Raw genomic sequence first — 6,860 nt, forward strand, 5'->3', positions numbered from 1 at the left:
GTCTAATTTCGTGATATTTCAAAAAAATTAGAGATCAAAATTCTTGAACAAAATTTTTACCTAGAAAAAGCTTCCTATTATTTTTTTAAATCTTTTTTTAAATTAGATAAGCAATTCCAATGGTGGTCCAAACTTGTGGTTAAATTTTTTTTTCTCACACAGTATCTGTTCTTCCAATTTGTATAATGGTGATGGTATAAAACTGTATCAGTATTACAAAGAATGATCGAGTGAAGTTACATAGTATCTGTTCTTCGAATTTCTTCATTGTAAACCGGTTAGATAATGAATGGTGATGTGGTTTTTAATCACAAGGATGGTGGAAGCAGCTTTAGAATCTACCAACGCGAACATGTCTCCTATTGTTCCCAGTTCTGAATTCTCACTCCAATCTGAAAGGCCTCCCAACAGTGGGATCTTGTGTCCGTGTCGTCTTCCAACCATAATAACCTCGTGCTCGTTCTCTATGGATCGAATCAGCGCCACTGTCCCGGTTCCATCTCTCACCACTTCTTCTGCGTAACTCACCCTCTTATTACTATGTGTTTCGGATTTCATTAATATGTCATTCATAACTTCGTTGTCCAACTTCTTTCGATGTTTGCATCCAAATGAATGTCGGCGCTGATTGCCTCGCTCTTGAGGATCAGCCGATATATGGTCAAGTGGATGTTGGCTTGTGCCACCATCCTTGATCCTACAGCAAGCGCTTCTCGGTCGTCTGGGCCTCCGATGAAAAAAATAGCAACTCTAATAGGTCTCCGTGAGATGATGGTGCTGTGCTGATTTAATGGTTGGTGCTCTGTCGACCACGATGGCTGTGGTACAAGGCGCCATTTGGAGTACTTTGTCATTCATCGCCCTATGCCTGACGATGACGATTCAGCTGTTGTGTTGAATCTCCTGTGAAATGGAATGATCACGAGTGAAACCCTCCTGTCCACTGCATTTCACACACTTCATCGTGCATGCTTGCATAAGGAGATATCGCAGTAAAGGGGTGCACCGTGATGGCTCATGGTATCTTTGCTGCAAGATTTGGAAGGCATTGATGATACTTCTCGGTGTGTAACCCTTGGCAGAGTTTACTTTTGCAAGTTTGTGGGGAATGAGTAATGGACAAGAACGACCAGCAAGCTCGACAAGGTGTAACAAACACACATCAATGGGGGTGCGCTTTGTAGGATGGAGGCTTTCAAGAAGTTCGATTATGGCAGGGACGTTCTCTTGGCTGTGCACGCAAGCTAGTACCCGGAGTACGGAATCTGGCTTTAAGTCCGACATTGTTCTCCTCTTGTAAAATATGTGCCTCCTCAAAGGATCGATAAGTACCTAAGTATATTGGTGCAACTAGCGGTAACAATTAACATTGATGCGCACAAAACCACGAATGATTTATCATCTATTGCCTGTGCCAACAAATTAACTAATACAAGATCATCAGTTTTCAAATAATATGTTTTTGTTGAAGCATGCAGAGTATAGAAAAATTTAACAAACTTGTTGCTCTTCAAAATCTTGAACAGACCTAGTTCCAGAACACCTTGTACATTCATCACAAGGCCAATCTGAATGGATTCCCCTAAGTGGTACTACCTACACAAATGGAAAAGAACATTGCTCCAAGAAACTTACCCACATAGGCGACAAGTATGACAGACTGAACTGTCAGATAGTCTCCGATTGTAACATTGAATATGTCGATGACCAGCCCGTTCTTCACGAAGTATAGAGCATATAGAGCCAAGAAGTGATGAAGTTCTAGCTTCTGCGTGAGGGCTGATCCCAAGGGAGGGCCTGCGGTATCGCCATCCCATAAACCAGGGGGCCAAAGAAAATGTTGAGCCCAACGGCTTTACTGCAAAATCCAGCCATCACAATACCAACAAACACCATTAAATGAAGCGCTTTGCTTCAAGGGTTCTCCCTCCGGGTTTCTGGTCCAATGCCCATAGAATAATAGGTCGGACCACGAAAGCCACCAACAACACAAAGCCAATCCCTACTGCAATAGTTCTTACAATCTTGATCTTGGAATGTGAACCATCATCCCCTCATCAAGATAGTGAGGTGTACGATGCGAAGAGGCAAATGCACTGCTGACCAAGGATGATGACAAGGCCACTCTCCCGAACTCGGTATTTGCCATTTTTAATTCCGTGAGGTAGCGAGCTACGACTGGAAAACTAAGCACAGAACGACGCCAATAGCCACCTGACCAAGATAGGGGGTCGTCAAACTATAGCTGAGTCGCACCATGATGGATGAGGCAGAGATGCTTTAACATTAATGGCAGCACGACGGTGGAAACCCCGATGACCAGTCTCTTTCCTCTCAATCTTGCTCAATATCCAAGGATCCAGCTGCACTCCAATGAGGAAGAAGTAGAACATGCAACCAAACACTGCAAATGCATCAAAGAATGATTAGACTCTGATAGGGATACACGAGTTCTGCAAAACCTGCAAACCTGCCCAAAAACGATGGACCCCAACCCCAAACCAGCCTGCATGAACAAAACATCATCAATCCATACAACATTTCAATCCCATAAACCCACTGGCAAGCTAGAGTACTTAATCAACACAAATCAATTACCAATATGTGGATAACCATGCTGGGTTGTCCGAGCGGGCTGAGGATGCGAGAGGTGAAGAGAATAAAGGTGGAGGAGAGGGAAAGCTGTACCAGAATGAGAGGAACGGAGAAATCAAGAGGATTGGTGTTGGCGAAGATGCCCGTCGAGTGAAACATCCCGGTCCGAATGCAGATTGATGAGAGATTTCCCTGTGGGTGATATATCTCTGCATATGAAGCTATGTCATCGGGTTCCATCGCAATGGACCCCATTTTCAGACATCAAACGCCTGCAAGAAACAGGCCAGGAGGGGTTAAGGAGAGAAGAATACATGCAGAGGTTTGTTTTGAACGTGAGGTTTGGGGAATTCAAGAATTCGAGGTGCTTCCATTAATTAAATGGACAGAGTTTCCATTCAAACCAGATTCTAGTCTAGATTTTATCAAACGGTGGTTGAGGCTAGGCTAACATTATTATATGCTAAATATAAGTTTGAACTTGAATTTACATATTTATAATTGTTTATATTTAATAATAATCATTAATAATGTTTGTTTGTTTCCATCTTTACATGTATGTCTTTATTTTTATTTAATAATAAATTATATACATGTTGTTTGTTCATCATAATTATTAATCGAATTTAAAATATCTTTTTGTTTGTTTTTTTCATATTAATTAAAAATTTAAAATAAATTGAAGCCAATAAAATAAAATTTTGTTTGTTTGTTTTCTTCCGGCTATTAATGATTTCTAAAATAAATTTAAGAAAAATAAATTTTAGCCACAATTTTTTACGTTAGTTTAATAAAATCATTAATAAAGCACTTAACTCAATCAAGCTATTTATTATCTTAATTTTATTTTACTTTTACTTTTACTTTTAAATTTAAATTACTTTAATTATACATTGACATCAATTCATAGAAAATCATTATTATAATGTTATACATTATAAAAATTGTTAATAGTAAGAATAAGTAATAATGGCAAGACGAATGGAGAGAGTGAGACTGAATAAAATTAAATTAGTAATAAATATTAAGGTCATATAAAACATCTTTTCCATTTAGAATAGATATATTTTTAGACTACTTATATATCAACAAAGATACGTGATTGAGAGAAAATATTTGTATTTAAATGATTTCAATGCAAACATTTGAACTATTTAGTCAATTTTCGATATATGATGCTAATAAATATTACTAATATCTTATCTATTAATTAATTATTAATTATCTATTACTAATGTTATACATTATAAAAATTGTTAATAGTAAGAATAAGTAATAATGGCAAGACAATGAGACTGAATAAAATTAAATTAGTAATAAATATTAAGATCATATAAAACATCTTTTTCCTATTTAGAATAGATATATTTTTAGACTACTTATATATCAACCTAGATACGTGATTGAGAGAAAATGTTTGTATGTAAATGATTTCAATGCAACATTTGAGCTATTTAGTCAATTTTCGATATATGATGCTAAATAAATATTATTAATAATATCTTATCTATTAATTAATCTATTACTAATGTTATACATTATAAAATTGTTATAGTAAGAATAAGTAATAATTGCAAGACGACAGGTGAGACTGAATAAATTAAATTAGTAATAAATATTAAGTTCGATAAAACTTCTTTCTCCATTTAGAATAGAGATATTTTCAGAATTTTTATGTGTCAATTGAGATACGTGATTGAGAGAAACGTTTGTCTGTAACTGATTTCAAATACTAATTTTAAGTCAGTTGCTCAATTTTTTATATATGCTGCTAAACAAATATAAAAAAAATATGCTTCATTTGATCATTTAGTATTTTGCAATTAGATGAGTTTTTACCCTAGCGTTAACATGTTTATTGTTATATATCATTTCTGTTGATTTGTTGTATGGATGTCATATAAAATGTCAATATTTATAAAAGAATAAAATCGTTTTTAGTAAATTGAGACATTGAGCCAGTTGCACTTTATTTCATCCAATATCAACGCGATATATTCCGAGGTGGCTAAGAGGTTGTGCTCTTTTTAGGCAAAGTGGCTAATCAGCTAATTCATATATATAAGATGGTAGCATCGAAAATTTCTCGTAAATACATTCACTTAGCCAAATAGTGAAATACAAATAATTCTACATTATTCATCAAATTAATTTTGGTATCATAAAATGCTTATGAAATCTAAACAATTGTATTATTAGATGAGATATTGAATAAAAAAAATATTTTTATATATTTGAATGATATCTATTATCTCATTTGCATATCTTAATTACGTATTCACGTCTCTTCTCAAATTTTTAAAATACAATAATTAATTTTTTATGTGGTTTCACAAGATATAAAATATTATAAAAAAAATGTAAACTCGATAGAAGAAAATTTGTTTTGTTTCAATGAATAATATAATATTATGTTCTAGACACAACAAACGAGATTGAACATATTATCCTCATAATATGATGAATGCAATCATTATTTCAAAGCTTCTAAAAAAGTAACAACGAGATGACTTTCCTGATTGCGTCAAATTAAACGAGGAAACATTCTAATATATAGTAATTTGAATAGATTTCAAGTATTATTTCTTACGGTGATTGAGAATAATTGTTAAAATTTATTAATTTTATAGCTATAAGTTAATAATATTGATATTAAATATATAAAATTGATATACAAATATCTAACATTACATATAAATATACCACTTTCATTTGTGAACTTCCTTATATGTCCTTATTCATTTATTTAATTTATTTAAGTTAGCAAACAAATTAATAGGTATTTTAAAGGTTTTTTTTTTGTAATTCATTGTCCATCTTAATGAATTTGGACATTAATACACATCCTCTTTCTTTCCTAGCTTTTATGCCAAAAAATTATTTATTTAAATTTTCTTGTTAATTTAAATTTGGACATTAATACACATTCCTCTTTCTTTCCTAACTTTTATGCCAAAAAATATTTATTTAAATTTTCTTGTTAATTTAAGTTACCGAATTAAATTAATAGGTTTTTTTAGAAGTTTTTTGTAATTCATTGTCCATCTTAAATTAATTTTGACATTAATCACATTCCTATTTTTTAAAAATTTTATGCCAGAAAAATATTATTTACATCTTAGTAAAATCTAACATCTAACGTACATATAAATATATGACTTCTAATTGTGAATGTTATAATATACCTTCATTTAATTTTGTAATTAAATCAATAATTTTTTAATGGATTCTTTTAATTTATTGTCTATCTTAAATATTTTTGGATATTAATGCATGTTGAATTTATCAATTTACCCATGATTTTTCTTTGTTGCGGATAAAATTTGTTACTAAAATTAGTGTATTTCTTCGTAATTGCTAATGAATATTTAATACAAGTAAAAGATGCACATGCATTGCATGTGCTGTTATATTTTTAATTTGATCAAATAATATTAAATAATAACACGAAATTATTTTCGATTTAGATAAGTTGTTCGATTTAAAGGGAAGTTTTATTTTGATTTTTTTCTATTTAAAATATGAAGTGACTTGAAAGATATTTAGTATGGAAGATGAGTAATATGGAATTAAATATTTTGGTGTCCTCAAAAGTAGTTATTCTAAGACTCTCACACTTAATATAATAGTATAAATTTATATCTATCTTTTATTTTACATATAAAAAGTCACTTTTATAACAATTGATTTTAAAATATGAGCTAAGAAGCATCGTATATTTGTAGATATTGAAATATGTTAAAGATTATTTGTAAGATATTTTTTTAACGTAAATTATTCTGTGATTTCAAATTTGCAATAGTTTTCTCAAATTATTTTTTAATGAATTATTTTTTAATTGTGGTTTTACTACTTGTACATCTCATTGCGGGTAGAAAACCTTGTATCATATATGGGTGTAACTCGCTTAATTTTTTAAAATATAACTAATAAAATTTTGTGAGTTCTTCAACTATATTTTCAATTTTTTCATAATTTTAAACACGTTATATTATATTTTATAAATTTTATATATTTAATTTAAGTTATTTTACTAATTAATGTCTATAAATTTGTGAAACTCTTGATATTTTTATATAGCTGATAAGAATACGAAAAATTTAAAATTTCTAATAAATGTTTAATATTTCAGATATAACTATAAAATAAATTTTTTTGGAACTTAAGAATTTTTTTATGTATTTAATTTATTTTTTTAATAATATCAATGAATTTATGAAGCGCTTAATATTTTTAGTAGATGATAAAAAATGCTAAATTTTTGA

General features: G+C 30.9%; 1 pseudogene; it reads right to left on the bottom strand.

Moving 5' to 3' along the window:
* Positions 1–264: 264 nt before the first annotated feature.
* Positions 265–2,850, bottom strand: LOC142535856 (cation/H(+) antiporter 15-like; annotated as a pseudogene).
* Positions 2,851–6,860: the final 4,010 nt, after the last annotated feature.

This window comes from Primulina tabacum, unplaced genomic scaffold (genome assembly GCF_025594145.1).
Source record: "Primulina tabacum isolate GXHZ01 unplaced genomic scaffold, ASM2559414v2 Contig1146, whole genome shotgun sequence".
In the NCBI taxonomy this organism is placed as follows: Eukaryota; Viridiplantae; Streptophyta; class Magnoliopsida; order Lamiales; family Gesneriaceae; genus Primulina; species Primulina tabacum.